Source organism: Eriocheir sinensis, unplaced genomic scaffold, assembly GCF_024679095.1.
Source record: "Eriocheir sinensis breed Jianghai 21 unplaced genomic scaffold, ASM2467909v1 Scaffold924, whole genome shotgun sequence".
Lineage (NCBI taxonomy): Eukaryota > Metazoa > Arthropoda > Malacostraca > Decapoda > Varunidae > Eriocheir > Eriocheir sinensis.
In genome coordinates, this window is record NW_026112302.1 from 106,094 (window position 1) to 123,223 (window position 17,130).

The window sequence follows — 17,130 nt, forward strand, 5'->3', positions numbered from 1 at the left end:
GTGAATAAACATCTCGCCACAGATATTCATCCTTTACCGAGGTTAGAGGAGCTAGTAGACCAAGCAGCTGGTCATGATTTCTATGCAACCCTGGACATGCGCGAAGCCTACTTTCAAATCCTCCTGGATGAGGATAGCAGAGACCTTACAGCCTTTAGTGATGGGGTAACCTTATATCGATTCAGGAGACTTCCTTTTGGACTCAGTTGCTCCCCAGCCATCTTCACACGTCATATGGCTGTTCTTCTATCACCATTGTTAAAGGAGGGTTGGATTAAGAATTACTTGGACGACCTCATAATTTGGGCCCCCGATTTTTCTTCACTTACTCAAAGACTGAGAAAGACCTTCACTGTACTTAAGGAAAATGGTATTAAACTAAATCTGAGCAAATGTGAAATAGCTAAAAATGAAGTTACTTTCCTTGGTTATAGGATATCTAAAGAGGGCAGTCAGCCAGACCCAAAGAATGTAGAAGCAGTTCTTGAAATGAAACCACCTACTAAAGTAAAGGAAGTTAGGAGATTCTTGGGTATGACGGGGTTTTACAGGAAACATATCCCTAACTATGCAAAGATTGCCACGCCCCTAACTAATCTCACCAGAAAAACCCAACCTTTTAAATGGACTGAACAGTGTCAAACTGCTTTTGAAACACTAAAGGAATACCTCGCTAAGGCCCCTGTTCTTGTGAGAGCCCAACCTCACCAACCATTCATTGTTACCACCGATGCTAGCAATACCCACGTAGGAGGGGTCCTAAGTCAAGCTCAAAGTGATGGCGAGGCTAAACCTCTTGGTTATTTCTCTAAGAAATTAAACTCAACTGAAAACAGGTATCCCGCAACTGATAAAGAAGCACTAGCAGTAGTATTAGCTTGTCGCCACTTCCATCATTATTTATGGGGTACTAGATTTACCATCCTAACTGACCACCAACCCCTCACTAGTATATTCAAGAGGAAAACAAAATCAGCTAGAATGAATCGCTGGATAATGGAAATGAGGGAATACCACTATGAAATAAAGTATGTTCAGGGAAAGTACAATTACGTGGCAGACCAACTCTCACGACCAGTCAGAATAGTCCAACGTTGTCCAACCACCACTATCCTAGGTCTCACTTCCCAAGAATTTATAAAATGCCAGAGAGAAGAAGTGAAGTGGAGAGAAATGATTGAGTATCTAGAAGGAGGTTCAATCCCAACAAAGAAATATCACAAAACCATCTTGGAGCAATTCACCCTCAAAGATGGGATTCTTTACTATGTAAAGGAAGCAACGGATGGCAGTATACAATATACATTGGTAGTCCCTCATAATCTGAAACCGAAAGCTTTATCCCAAGCACATAACATGTCTGGTCATCTCGGACAAAAGAAAACCATAAAGAAGGCTGAAGAATTGTTCTACTGGTGCAATCTGAAGGTTGAGGTTTCTAACTATGTAAAACAATGTGTAACTTGTCAGAGATTCAAGGGACAAGCAGGGTTACAACAACCGTTCCAAGAATTACCTTCAGTAGGAAAACCATTAGAGAGAGTAGGAATTGACCTGACTGACATGATCGCAGGAAGTCAAGGTTACAGATATGTACTTAGTGTTGTAGATCATTTCAGTAGGTATGTAAAGTTTTACCCATTAAAAACCAAACACACCCAAGGGATTATTGAGGCACTAGCACAGTACGTGACAGACTTTGAGCGCCACACAGCATTGTCCTTGACAACGGAGGCGAATTCACATCCCAGGCCTTCCAGCAGTTTTGCCAGCAACACCTCATCACGCTCTACTACACGACACCTTACCATCCCCAGGGGAACGCGATCACCGAAAGACTCCATCGCACCCTCAAAACCATCTTGGCCACACTTTGCCAAGGTCACCCTCTTCGATGGCCCAGGTTACTGCAAACGTGTCAAGCCACGATGAACGCTGCTGTTCACACCAGTACCGCGCAACAACCCTACTTTGCGTTCTTTTCGAGACCTGCACCAAGGATGGTGGGTATCAGATTACCTACTATAACCGGTGAAGAGGACGATATTGACATCGCTCGCCGTGTTATTCGGGAAACGCAGGAGAAATTGACCAGAAAATATCGCAGTGTCGCTAATCGAAAACGCAAAGAACAAAAGGTAAAACCGGGGGTATTGGTATGGATAAAACGAGAAGTAAATGAACCGGGAGTGTGTAAGAAACTGTGTGTCAAGTGGAACGGTCCATACCGAGTAGTGGAAGTGTTGAGAGATGGTGGAGGTTACATAGTGAAAGACCCATTCACGGGACAAATGTTACAAAGAGCGGCTGAGAAAGTGAAACCGTTCAGTGGGAGCGAAGAGTATGTGGTGGAACCCCAAGACACGGTGTTTCAAGCCGACTTAGAAATTGAAGCACTACCTCCACGGGTTCGTAACCGTCCAAGACGCTACATAGAGGAGTGTTAGACAATAGTGAAGGGATGTGGGATGAATATAAGTTTGTAAAATGTATAATATCTACCTAAACATTATCACGCCCTGACCTAGATAATAGTAACAAACCCAGGCTCAGAGATAAAATGTCTGAGTGAGGAGAGAGGTTGTTATCACTTTACTTCGCAGACTTTTACTGTAACTAACAGTCAACACGGGTCACACTGTAGTAGTCTACTTCAGGACGTGGTAAGCTCTCGTATATTACTTTAGTAACCACTGACCACAGCGAATGGTTGTGTGAATGAGAGGGTGAATGAAGTATGAAAGGAGTCGGGTTACTGGAAGTGCCGAATCTTGCCATAGAGAGCAGCGGAAGTCTTAAGATTAAGGCTTCATACTGAAGGTGTACCAAGAGGTTGGCTGGGGTGGTTAACTTCCTCAGAATTTATGGGAATTTGGTGGCATGTCTCCAAGGGACATTGTGGAGTTATGGTTATATAAGGCCATTGTCAACTATATTGTCGTGTCATATGAGAAGGGAGCATCGAGTGTGATGTTTCCCAGAGCCATTGGTGAAGTTCGAAATCTGGTCAGAGGTTTGTTGATAAAGTATAGGAGATTATTGTCATTTGGAAAAGGAATATTTCCTTAAAATGAAGGAAGAGATGGATTAAGGAGTGGGTGAAAAATTATATTTTTGGGAGGAAAATCTCGTGTAGTGCCGGGACGTAGTATTAAGTATGGGTAAGTAATGTTAAGTTAATGTAAGTAGCATTTAAGTTAATGTAAGAATTATTAGTAACATTGAATTATTATTGCGTGATGCTCACACCCCCGAGACAGACGGACAGACAGACAGACATACATGCTGACGCCTGCAGAAAGTAGGTGATCGGTTCCATACGAGATAATGGGCATAATTTTAACACAAGATAGTAGCTTCTAGTTAGAATTTTTCACCTTGCTATTCAGGGGAACCATTATACCAATATCATGCGACGAGTAAAGTACCGTAGACGGTTGTTGCAAGGTTGAACAAATCAGGGTTCGAATTAAATCTGGGGAGGGATGTGAACCGCGGGCAGCGGCTGCGTAGGTAGCCCCACCCAGCAAACACCAACAGTCACGCATTGGCTCTTCCCCCGGACAGGTGCGTCTCTCTGAGGTGAAGTAATTCCTGTTCATATTATAGATATATTTTCTCATTATTGTATTTGTGCGGTGCAAACACTAACAGTCACGCATTGGCTCTTCCCCCGGACAGGGAAGTGAGTGGAGATAAAGGGTCTGTCACGTGCGTGTCTCGGGTGTGTTCGGTATGATACACGTATTGACTACGTAGGGTGTTTAGTCCACGGAGTAGCAGGGCTGTGCAGTATTTCTCTTTAACGAGGATGTAACCACCTGGTTCGTCCCCTTTGTCTGCTGGTTAGGATATATTTTACTAAGGATTTAGGAGATTGTAAGAAGATTGTTTATGCCCATGTGAGCACCAGTGAACTGTTTTTCGTGCCACGTTTGTGAATAATATCACCCTCGCTAGGTGAAGGAGACTGTAAACCCGTGTAACATCCAAACAAGCCTAACGCCCATTATTGTATTCTTGTGAATGAGTTAAGAGGATCAAGGGATTAATTCGGCCATTATTGACTACTGTAATTAAGTCTTCAACGCTACCAAAAGGATATTTTTCTTGCCTGATGTAATCTGAATGAAAATTAGTTCAACGCTACCACAAGTGAAGGAAGAATAAAGGTCTTAAATCAATGATTGTGAATATCTTCTGACCAACTATTTAGGAGAAATAGGGAAAACAGATCTTCGAGGATTAGGAATCTTGCCCAGGAAAACCCCCTATATAACCGCATTAAACTACTTCACTCCTGCGTGCTCTGCGTCATGGTGACTTGATGATTTACACGTTGCACTTCATGATCGATAGCATATTTGACTTGTTGCGCGTGAGCCCTGGGCCATATTCTTAAAACATTTCGGCGCCCAAGCACACATATTTGACAAGGTTTTCGTAGGAGTTTGTGGCATTATTTGGAGTAGTTTTATGACCCTGGTGGTAGTCTGACCCTTCCTCTGTACCGTGAATCTAAATAAAACAGTCATGAGAACCCGATTTGTCTCCTTTTTGGCCTTTGGAAATAGTTGACGTGAGAGGTGGAAGCGTCTGAGCATACCAGGCGTGGGTGGATGGGCGGGGCAGGGGGGGAGGCCCCATCTTTCGCAACGTATTATCAAATGCTTTCGGCTTCCACAATAATTTCCCAAGGCCACAAGGAGATAAATTCGGTTATCATGAGACTGACTGATTGTTGGTTTATTGTTGCAAAGTCATACAACATTGGAGAAGGGAGTAACCTGGCAATACATAGTGTGATGGTACAACTGTTTTTTTTTTTTCAATTTTATGATGCAGAAGCCTTGTCAAACTTTCACTAATGCTCATACAACTACTTATTGAAATACCACAACGACCTATGCGAAAGCCTTGTTAAATGTGTGTGTGTGTGTGTGTGTGTGTGTGTGTGTGTGTGTGTGTGTGTGTGTGTGTAGTCGCGAAATGTTTGAGACTTTGACCCTAGTTTCATATCCTTAAGCCCAATCTTCGACTTAATTTTGCATGGGTCAGCTTGGGGTTATATTTTGAAACGCGTCCAAGGATATTTTTGACACTGCTTTCGTAGGAGTTGTTGTGGGCATTTGCATGAGTGGTTTTATGACCCTGGTTGTGGTTGGACCCTTCTTCTGTACCGTGAACCTAATGAAACACTCATTAGAACCCGAATGATCTCAGTTTTGTCCACTGGAAAGAGTTGATGTGAGAGCTGGATACTTTTGGGAATACGGATCTTTTACTTTGAATATCTTTATATTTTACTTTATTTTCTCTACCCCAGGATGAAAATAATAGTGACGGTGATGGTGGTGATGGTGATGGTGGCGTTGACGGAAGCGATGGAAAAGGAAAAGAAAAATGAAGAAGGAAATGGCGGAGGCTCTGGCGATGATGGTTTCCTAATGGCCACGTCAAAAGAGGGTCGACTGCACTACGATTTACTGTTGAGGGGAGCACAAACGCCCAGGTGAGAAGAAAACACACACACACACACACACACACACACACACACACACACACACACACACACACACACACACAGCTGTCCTCAGAGTTTTATTAGTTGACTGGTATTCGTGACTCACATTCCACACTTCAACCTCTTTTTTGTTCTCTTCTTTCATGTTTGCGTCGGTCGGCGTTGGTCAGCGACTTGTCTGCGTCCTGTCGGCGTCGTGTCTTCGTTGGTCGGTGTCGGTCGGCGTTATGTCTGCGTCCTCGTCGTCGTCAGCTCCATTCTTTATCGTTCTTTATCGTCTTTTCCTTCTATATTCTGATTTACTTCCTTCCTTTTATCCCTCCCCTTCCTTCCTTGTCTTATCTTCCTTCCCGCTCTATCCTTTCCTTTCCATTTCTTTCTCTTCCTTTTCTTTTCTTTCCTCTCAATTTCTTTACGCTCCTTCTCTTCTTTCCCTCACCATGCTATCCCTTTCCTTTTCTATCCTTCTCCTTTGTATTACCTTACCTTCTCATCCATACTCCTTCCTACCCCCTCCCCTCCCCTCCCTTCCTTTCCATTTCCTTCCCCTCAACTCCATTCCATATATCCTTCTCCCATCCCTTAGCCACGGATCCTGCTACCAGTCGGCGATGAAGGACCTGTGTGAAGGCTTTTTTTTTTTTACGTCGCGGCCTGTTGCGCCGGTAGGCTTCTTCCCGGTGGGGCCTGATGGTCGGCCAAGGCTTCTTTCCGGTGGGGCCTGATGGTCGGCCCAGCCCGTTCTGGCGCAGGCGAGTGTTTATAGGTGTTGGCTCATGCCGCATCCCCGGGACTCATCTTTGAGCCTCTCTTTGGAGAGATTATCTAGAGCCCAGGTTGATGGGTGGTCTTTAGGCCAGCATGTTGGTAGTCTTAGGCCACTCGGCGGTGACTGAAAAACCTCAGCTGTGCGGCGGCCAGGATTCAAACCCGTGTCCATCCTAGAGCTCCTGAACGCGGGGCCGTCACGCTAACCCCTCAGCCACCGCCTGTGTGAAGGCTGCTCCACGTTGGACGATAAGGTGAGGCTGCGACCTTTCTTGCACTTTAAGTCGACGCTAGTCTGTGCCAGGAGTTTTTTTCCCATAAGATAAAAATCCCACCTGATGAGGATACGAAACGTTAATGTCACGGCATAAAAGGTAAGAAACACTAAAATCACTGCATCTGACGGAAGTGGTGGGCACGATTCCGCTAATCCGCTGATTAGCGAAGCTAACTTTTTCGTCAGCTGATTAGCGTTTTCGCTAACTTTGGAAACAGTTAGCGGACTAATTACCTTCCCCTAAGTGTAGTTCCTCCTCCACTAACTTAAGTCCACTAAAAAAAATCATATAGGTTTGGTCTTGTCCGTTGTGGGCAGATGCAACACCAGTTGAGCCATATGGCGCAACAATTCCAGTTCTTCCACTTTTGGGTAAATCACGCCTTAAAGTAGGGCAATTGGACAATTATTAGGAGACTTTTTTGGTATTTTAAGGTAGTGCATCTTCCATTTCCAACTCGTCGAACTCTGTTTTCAATAACAAGAACTCGATATCGTAAATTTGCGGGAAATCTTGGGTAAATCATACGGATTTAGGATAAACTGGAGGCTTCTTTATCTTCGTGTTGCTTGTTGGGCTCTTTATTGAGCTCAGCTGCGACGTTGTCAGCGTGTAGTCGCTTTCAATATTGTCGCCTTGTTTATCGTTATTTACGCCATGGAAGGTGAACAGAGTGATGACGTTTTTGTTCCACCTGAGGATGCTGACCCTGTTAGGGAGCCGGCAACAGCTGTGGGTGAGGCGGAGGACACTCAAGCTGACGTCAAGGAGTCCCAGAAGTTCCAGAACCCGTGGCCCCACCTGGAGAAGCACTTTGTCCTTAAATAAAGAGGTATGACGAACGCCAATGTCTTGCACTTCCGGTGCGTCATGTGCCAACACAAGGAGGCCATCATTAATGGACAGACCGAAGCTAAATCCATATATAAAAAAAGTTAGCAGTTAGCGTTAGCTTCCGCTAATTTCTTTATCAGTTTAGCGGCTTAGCGTAAGCGAAGCTAACCTTTAGTTGGTGTATTACCAGTTAGCGAAGCTAACTTTTCGGTTAGCGGTGCCCACCACTGCTATAGGTACTATACTTCACAGTATTACAGTTTGTTCCTCTTTAACACTCGTGAGAATCAGAAAATCTCCTTTGTGGCCATGGGTAATAATTGTAATGAGAGCCGAAAGCGACTGAGATACGGCCCGGGGCTTTGAGTCTGAACTAAGCCCCGTATTCTCAGACGATGTCGGCTCCCACAGCGATCATAAACAAAGAATATCAGTCGGGTTCTCATAAGTGTTTTTTTTTCTTCACATTCATGGTACAGAAGCCTTCTCAAACTATCACCAGGCTCATGAAAATACCCATGGAGATACAGATACCACAACCTCTCTCTCTCGCCGGCTACGTAAACTTTTGGGATCAATTTTATGGCATGAGGAGTCTATTTCAGAAAGATGGACTCCATTTGTCAGCAGTCGGAGCGGCAGGATTTGGGAGACTACTTCACGGCGCTGTTCGAGACTTTAGAGCAAAAAACGAGTCGCGCGTTCACACCCCGCCCACTTAAATATAAATAGTTGTCATGCGGCCAGCACTTCACTAAATCCTAAAACAACTAACAACTCCGTTTCTCGAGTTATAACAAAAGACAACTTAAGGGTTCTTAGCTTTAACGCTCGAGGCTTAAGAAATAAGATCGATGAATTGCAGTGCCTAACTAAAACAGAAGACGTTGATGTAATTGCCGTAACTGAAAAATTTATTGACACCGCTAATAATGACTGAATTTTTTTAATATAATGTAAATAACTTTATATTTTTCAATAAAGACCGAGTTAATCGTAGAGGTGGAGGAGTGGCTCTTTACGTCAAAAGTAGCTTACAGCCCGTTGATAAAACACCAGAGAACAGTACTGTAGAACACTTCAGCGTGAGCTCAAATACCGATCAATTAAAAATCAACATATCCGTCACTTACAGGCCTCCAGGCCAATCACGCGAGAATGATGAAATAATATATAGCGTTTTGCAAAGAACTCTCCGAAACAATGATGCATTGATTTTGAGCGATTTTAATCTACCGCATATAGACTGGCAGACACTCACGGGATCCGAGGGGGAATCGCATAGGATGTTAGACTTCGTTGAAAATAACTGCCTTAGCCAAATGGTTAGTGAAACAACGCACGATAATAATATTCTTGATCTTGTATTAGTAACCCAAGAGAACTTAGTTGACAATGTCAGCGTTGGCGAACACCTCGGATCATGCGAGACTGGTGCGTCTCGACATAAGAGCTCAAACAAGGATTGCATTATTGTATGTCAATTTTAAAAGAGCGAATTTTGAAAGAATAAGACAGTCATTAACGAACTTTCAATTAGTATCCAACAGCGACGTCGAAGAATCTTGGCAAGACTTTAAAGCTTAATTTCTAACTGATCCGTGCAATCTTGTGAAAAGCGTCGAAAAGTTAAAAATCCTCCGTGGTTTAATAATGAAATCAAACTTGCTCTCTAAAAGAGGAACTTCTTATATAGGCAAAAGAAAACCGATAACTCTACCGAAAATAGTACACGGTACTACGAAGCAAGACGACAAGTCAAAAGTTTAATCAAACAGGCGAAACGGAGGTACGAAGTAAACATTGCGGTAAATTGCAAGTCAGATCCTAAAAGTTTTTTTAGGTATATAAACAAACAAAAAAAAAAAGAGATTCGAAGTGGGATTGGCCCATTAACAGATAATTCGGGCAATATCGTGACAGACACCCAACGCATAGCGAACACGTTAAATTCTTATTTCGCCTCGGTTTTTAATAGTAATTCTACCGATACTGCTGCTGTTCCTACCACTATTGGAAATCCCAGTCGTACTCTCCCTGACTTTGAAATCAGTACAGATGAGGTTCTCAAAGCGCTGCAGTCACTTAAAACTAACAAAAGTCCAGGACTTGATAAAATATATCCAAAATTACAGTACTTAAAGGAATATCAAGAGAGATACTCAGACCTTTAACAATGCTGTTTAATATGTCTTTGCACCATGGTATCGTTCCTAGTGATTGGAAAATGGCTAACGTAGGTAGTAACAAATGTACAGAAGTGGGGGTAGTTGGAAGTGGGGGGTGACGGAAGTGGGGGTTGGGGGGGTCAGCGGGGGGATGACGGAAGAGGGGGTAGCTGGACACCCCCCACCCCCCACATCTTTCACCTTTTCACCCACCCCCCTACACCCACCCCACCCCACCCCATCCACCCCCTCTCGGGCTAGCGTACGGAACCGGGGGTGACGGAGTGGGGTGCCCAGCGGGGGAAGGGGTGACGGAAGAGGGGGTAGTTGAAGGGTTAAGATAAGATCGCGGAAAAAAAGAGCTCGAATGACCACAAGATTATAATCACGGAAAAGGGTAAAGACATTAGGTTAATGACCTGGATGGAATATGCCCCGCCCACCTGCTCCCCGGCCTCCATCTTTCCTTAATCTCGTTTCTTTCCCTCTCTCCCATACACACACACACACACACACACACACACACACACACACACACACACTCGCACACACTCGCACACACACACACACACACACACACACACACACACACACACACACACACACACACACACACACACACACACACACACACACACACACACTCGAACACACACACACACACACACACACACACACACACACACACACACACACACACACACACACACACACACACACACACACACACACACACACACACACACACACACACACACACACACACACACACACACACACACACACACACACACACCTTTATGTCTGTTTCTGATCCTGTTATGTCTGTTTGTGATCCTTTTTCGTCCGTATCTGATCATTTTCCATCTTTTTTTTTTTATTCCTTTATGTTTGTTTCTAGTTCTTTTCTGTTGTTTCTAATTCTTTTCCGTCCATTTTTTACTCTTTTTCGTCTGTTTCTGATTCCATTATGTTTGTTTCTGATCCTTTTAAGTCTGATTCTGATTCCTTTCCGTCTGTCCGTCTACTGGTGTTTGCGATAAATGAAATACCACTGGCTGATCACACACACACACACACACACACACACACACACACACACACACACACACACACACACACACGAAACATAAAGCCTCTGTTATTTTCGTTTCTTTTCCGTTTCTTCGTCTGTTCGTGCGTCCCTTACGTCAGCGGAGGGCGAGGCAAGATGGAAGTGTACCGAGGCTCACTAGTTAAAACAATAAACAGTCTGGAAATCAAGTTGAAATTTTCCTCCACTCCTTTGTCTGTGTTTGGGCCATCCGTCCCTTCGACCTATAGTAAGATGCATCCGGTGGCTTGGAGGGCACACGAAGGGCATGTTAGTGACTCGTGGTAAGGATTGACTCATGACTTTCCGTTTTTGTGACACTGTGTTGGGTTGTATGTATTTCTGTGTATTGCATAATACGTTTCTTTTCATATTTGTTTGTTTATATATTTTGAGGATTTAGAGGGCACGCGAAGGGCAAGTTAAAAGTGACTCGTGGGAAGGATTGACTCATGACTTTCCGTTTTTGTGACACTGTGTTGGGTTGTATGTATTTCTGTATACGGAACTGTTTGTTTCTTACCCTATCACCTTTGCAATCTGGCGGCTACCAAGGTTGGTAAACCTGCCTTTTCTCCCAGTATTGCAAGAAGAGGTTTGTGGTCTGTGACTAAGGTAAATTTGGCTTTCCCATATTAGTACATGTGAAACTTAGTTACACCATACACTAATGCTAATCCCTCCTTTTCAATCTGTGAATAGTTTTTCTCTGCTTGATTAAGTGAACGAGAAGCAAATGCAATAGGTCTTTCTGACTCGTCCGGCATTACATGGGCAATTACTGCTCCTAAGCCATGAGATGATGCATCACATACAAGTTTTACAGGCAAATTTGGTTGGTAATGGGTGAGAAATCTAGATGAAGTTATCTCGCCCTTTATGTGGTTAACTGCACTGGTGCATTCTTCTGTCCATTTCCATTCTGTGTCTTGTTTCAGAAGGTTATATAGAGGGTGAGCTATGGTTGCTAAGTTTGGAATGGACCTGTTGTAAAAAGTAATTAATCCGAGAAATGATCTTAATTCATCAACATTCTCTGGTGTTTTGGCATCTCTAATAGCTCTTATTTTCCCTGGAGTTTTGTGAATGCCGTGTCCGTCCACTCTAAATCCCAAGTACTCTACCGAGGGTACAGCAAATTGACATTTGTCTTTGCGGATCCGCAATCCAGTTTTCTGCAAAGTTTCAAGGACTACTTGAAGTCGTTCCAAGTGTTGAGCTTCATCTTGCCCAGCTACTAGAATGTCATCGACAAAACAGAGTGTACCAGGCTTGCCTATGAACAACTTATCCATTGTCTGTTGCCAAAGTGCTGGACTGCTAGCTACACCGTATGGTAATCTCCTAGGTCGATACAAACCTAGGTGTGTGCTAAGAGTACATATTTCTTGGGAAGGTTCATCCATTTGGAGCTGTTGGAAGGCCTGTCTTAAGTCAATTTTTGAAAATACTTTGCAGCCTCCTAGAGCGGCAAACATGTTATCAGGTTTAGGAAGAGGGTGTTGAGCTATCTGCAACTGAGGGTTGACTGTAACCTTGTAATCTCCACAAAGTCTAATGCCTCCATCACTTTTCACTACAGGGACAATGGGGGTGCCCCAATCTGAGTAAGTGACTTTCTCCCAAGATCCATTATCTACAAGTCTCTGAATCTCTTGCTCTACCAATGGTTTTAATGGCAAGGGAATCTGTCTAGGGGGATGAAATTTTGGTTTGGCATTAGGTTTTAGTTGTAGACTAGCACATGCATTTATTACAGTTCCTACCCCGTCCTGGAATACTTCTTTGCTCTGTTCAAGTACTTGAGTTAAATCTTCCTTCAGCAACCTTGTTTTTACAGTACATATTTTTGACCAATCCAATGGAATGTGTTGAAGCCAATTTAAACCAAGAAGACTCCTTTCTTGTCCTTCCACTACTACAACTGGCAGATTTTTGTATTCCTTCTGTCCATAACAAACATTTACATCCATAGAACCAACAACTTTTATATCATTACCACTATAGTCTTGAAGCTGTACTTTAGTGGGTGTAATTCTCACATTTGGAATAGACTTAGCCAGATTCTCTGACACTAGTGTAACATCTGCTGCCGTGTCCAACTGCATGTTCACAGGTTTGCCATTTAGTGTGACGCTAAGCATAATCCTTTTTTGGGAATTTCCTACCGAGTTAATTCTGAAAGCAAATTGTAAATCAGTGTCACCCTTACTATCGTGAGACTCACTAGGTTGCTTTATATTTGACTCAGTGGATTCTCCAGTGGCATATATTCTTTTCTTAGTCTTACACATACTAGCAAAGTGCCCTAACTTTTTACAGGCTGAACATTCCTTGGAAGCAGCTGGACATTTATCTTTCTGCCATGGTGTGTGACCTGTGTAACTACACCTGTAGCATTTACTATTTCCTGCAGTATGTTTGTTGCCTTGTTGTGGTTGTGTTGGATGACTAGGTTTATTTTTAAGAGAGGCTGGAACAGAGTTCTTTCCATCAATTCTAGGTTTTGTGTTCTTTTTTATCTGACTTATTACAGGTTTAGCTGGCTGGCTAGCATGGTTGTTACCTTCAATTACTTTTGCTTGTCTGTCTGATGCTTCCATTGCTCTAGCTAACTGTAACATTTTTTCAAGAGTTAAGTCTGTCTCCCGAAGTGCCTTTCTCCTTAACTGACTAGAAGAACATTTATCAATCAGCTGGTCTAAAATGGCATCCTCAGTGTCATGGAATTCACAGGTTTCTGCTAACTTCCTGAGTCTGGTGACAAAGGCATCTGTTGTTTCATGTGTGTCTTGCTTTATCTGTCTAAACAACACACGTTCATACCTTATGTTTGTCTTAGGGGTGAAGTGTTTTTCTAGAGCTGTTTGTACCTCCTTGTAGGTCGTCAGTGGTGCTGGCAGTGTGCTGAATATTTCTTGCACCTCCGGGCCTGCTACATGCAAGAGTAGTGCACGCCTTTGCCCTTCATTGGTGACTCCTGTAGCATCCAGGTAGAACTGGAACCGTGTCTTCCACTTCTTCCATCGGGGAGCCACTGATGCTGGGTCCTCTACCAAAGAGAAGGCTGGGGGCTGGTCCATGTCCAAGGGCATCGTGCTTGTCCTCGTCCAGGGCTGTCCGTAGTGGGACGTCCACTCGTCGCCAGGTTTTGTTGTGTTTGTAGTCTACCAGCACTTAATTACTCTTGACAGCACTATAACGTACCTGTAATATGTGACAACTGGTTATATCCCATCCTCGTCGACGTGTCCGTGGTGTCGGTCTTGAGGGGGATGGATAGGCGTGGAGGCACACAGTATTTATTGAGTAAGCTCTACATTACACCCTGAATCTCAGCGCCTTGTGTCCTCGTGTGTGTGTGTGTGTGTAATCCTCTAGGGGCTATATGTAGCTGAAACTTACATATGGTATACAATCCTAGTATATAAACATACAAAAGTATAAAGGTATCAAAACTTATATAAAGGGATTTGGATTCCTTGTTACTACATAGTTTTGTCTGGGCGCTTACAAAGAAAACTTAACATTAATGCATAACTTATAAATACTTAATACTATGCTTAATCTACGTACATATCACCCTATTTGTTTGTTTATCATATTTCGAGGATTTAGAGGGTACGCGAAGGGCAAGTTAAAGGTGACCCGTGGTAAGGATTGACTCATTGTCATCCGTTTTTATGACATTGTGTTGCGTTGTATGTAATTCTGTGTATAGCATTATTTTGTTTTTATCTTATTTCGAGGATTTAAAGGGTACGCGAAGGGCATGTTAAAGGTATCTCGTGGTAAGGATCGATTCGTTGTCATCCGTTTTTATGACATTGTGTTTCGTTGTATGTATTTCTGTGTATAGCATTATTTTGTTTTTATCTTATTTCGAGGATTTAAAGGGTACGCGAAGGGCAAGTTAAAGGTGACTCGGAATAAGGATGGACTCATTGTCATCCGTTTTTATGACACTGTGTTGCGTTGTATGAATTTCTAAGTATGGCATTGTTTGTTTCTTCTTCTATTTGTATGTATGGAAACATATAGATAAAACGCTTTTATGTTTCGATCTGGCTCATATATAAAAAAAAAATTACTCGCGAAATGTGCGCGGCGGCGGCAGCAGTTTGTATAACACGCTTAAATCAGTGGTCTGGCTCCACACAGGACCTCACTCGTCACCACCACTACCCCAGTGCTTCCGCCCCGCCCCCGTCCAGCCCGGCCCGCCCCGAGCCCGCGCGCAATCCTGTCGCATCCTGTCGTCGAACGATGTCGTCGCAGCGCCCGCTGCTGGCGCCGGTGCGCACATTTCGCTAGTCATTTTTTTTATATATGAGCCAGATCGAAACATAAAAGCGTTTTATCTATACGTTTCCACAAATCGAATAATTTTAAGACAATTATTGTTTTTTTATCCGTTTTTTGATACAGGACATATAAACAAGTCAAACAAACTCAATGTTTATTGAAATTTGGTCAAATTATGATTACAGATTCATCATGTGCAATTTTATAATATCATAGACTCCAACATTAGTTCAATATACAGAGCATTATGAGAGCATTTGATTTATTTCTTCCTGTTCCGCGGCTAGCATTAGCATGTCATCTTCCATCGCTAGCTGTATTTTCGAGGGGAAAATATCGCTCGGCCAGCACATACCGTTCTCCCCACAACTCATAGGTTTCTTCTTCTTGTTCTCCCATTTCACCGATCTCTTGCCCACCCATTACCCGGCTAGCCTCGCTTCTGTTATGCCTCTTTCATCACCTTCCTCCAATTTTTCTTCGTTTGACAGTGTCATGATCTGGGCTTCCTCCTCCTCCTCCTCCTTCTCTTCCTCCTCCTCCTCTACCCTGTAGAATTATCGGGATGACCGTAAGACCGTGACTCCAAGGTGCTAAAGTAATATCTTTTGTCCTCAACTACAGATATCCCTCTCTTGGGATATTTTACTGTACTCATTCGTCCATTGCGCACTGTGAATCCCTGATAGCCAAAGGTAAATGTTTGCTTCTGGAATAGGACGTCTTTGTATCGCTGATGAGCATTTTTTCTTTATGAACTTTGGAACGCCCTTAGCTGAACTCAACCGGCCACCGTCTGCCAAGAGGATGGAGTAGCACTTTGGTCTTACACCTACAAATTCTGAGATGGTTCTTTCCCTCACTTCAGACTTGAGAAATCCGAGCTTGCCTTTGTTGTCTGTGTTGTACAAGGAATGTGAGGAGCTAAAGTTAGTTGTGTTTATATAGCTTTTAAAGGGTTCCTGCGAGTACTCTGTTAATAGATCAGGAGTTTCAGTTTCTGTTATTAAGGAATCAGTGTCACAATACACTAGTTTCTCCCGATCCCCGTAATGAGCCTTCATGATACTGTAAAAGAAATCATATAGTCGCAGCTTGGACAGCTCTAGGATGTAGTAGCCAATGTAGTTTGGATGATTCACCTGTGAATATTTCTTATGGCGAACTACAACTACATGGCCATCATTGAGGGGTACAACACGTTTAAAGTAAGGACTTCGGACCAGCTTCAAAAACTTTTCGCGATTGGTGACAATATCTATGTCTTCACTATATTTGGCCGCGTTCATCAGGAATCGACCAAAAATGCTGTTTGAAATACACTTGATTGCAGTTTTCTTGAGAGGGCAAGTAGCACTTTTGCGGGCTTCTATGTTATCCTGAATGAAGTCCGCAAGTAAGTGCTTTTGCTTAAACATATAAATAGCATGCACTTTTTAACAACCCGGCCTAGTTGAATAAGCAGTTTAAGGAGGGGCAGAGCAAACAGCATTTTCTCCTGAGCAGCATGTGTTCCAATCAGTTTTATGTTCTTACACGGTACTGGACGGTTCTCTTCTTCATACCATTCGTGTGTGGCTGACGATATATCTCTATTGATGATATTGTGTCTTCTGATGGTCAGTGGGAGGTCATCCGTTCTCTCAATGACTTCACGTGAGACAGCCTCAGTATCGTACAGAATGAGGTATCCAAAATCGCCATCGGTTGCTTGATTGACCTAGCCCCCCCCCCGCTCAAAAAACATTGCATTTCTGTCTCATCTAGTTTTCTCATATCTCCACATGGTAACTTCTCTTTCATTACAGTGGGATAAAGACTGTTGAAGTCAAGATATGAAAGGAGTGTGTTTCTATCATGTTTTGGATTAAACTGAGGGTTCGTATAGATGTTATCGGCGCGTACAAAACGACGCACAACACTTGTGTAGCCCCCACGCACATTTGTTCGAATGCAATGATATATGTGTGGGCTACTAAGCATCTCTAATTCCTGCTGTGTTTTTAACAGAAAGGAGTCACAGGCAAATCCTGGCAGGCTAACATAATTTACAATATCCAACCTCCACTGGGTTTTCAAAATACCTTTGCACTCTAGGAAGACATCACATAGAAGGCCAACATCCACTTTTACATAAAGCAACAAATAGTCCTTCAAGCC

General features: G+C 43.2%; 1 pseudogene; it reads right to left on the minus strand.

Moving 5' to 3' along the window:
• The window catches only part of LOC126994928 (1-aminocyclopropane-1-carboxylate oxidase-like), a 33,827-nt pseudogene extending 20,067 nt beyond the window's left edge, over window positions 1–13,760 (minus strand).
• Window positions 13,761–17,130: the final 3,370 nt, after the last annotated feature.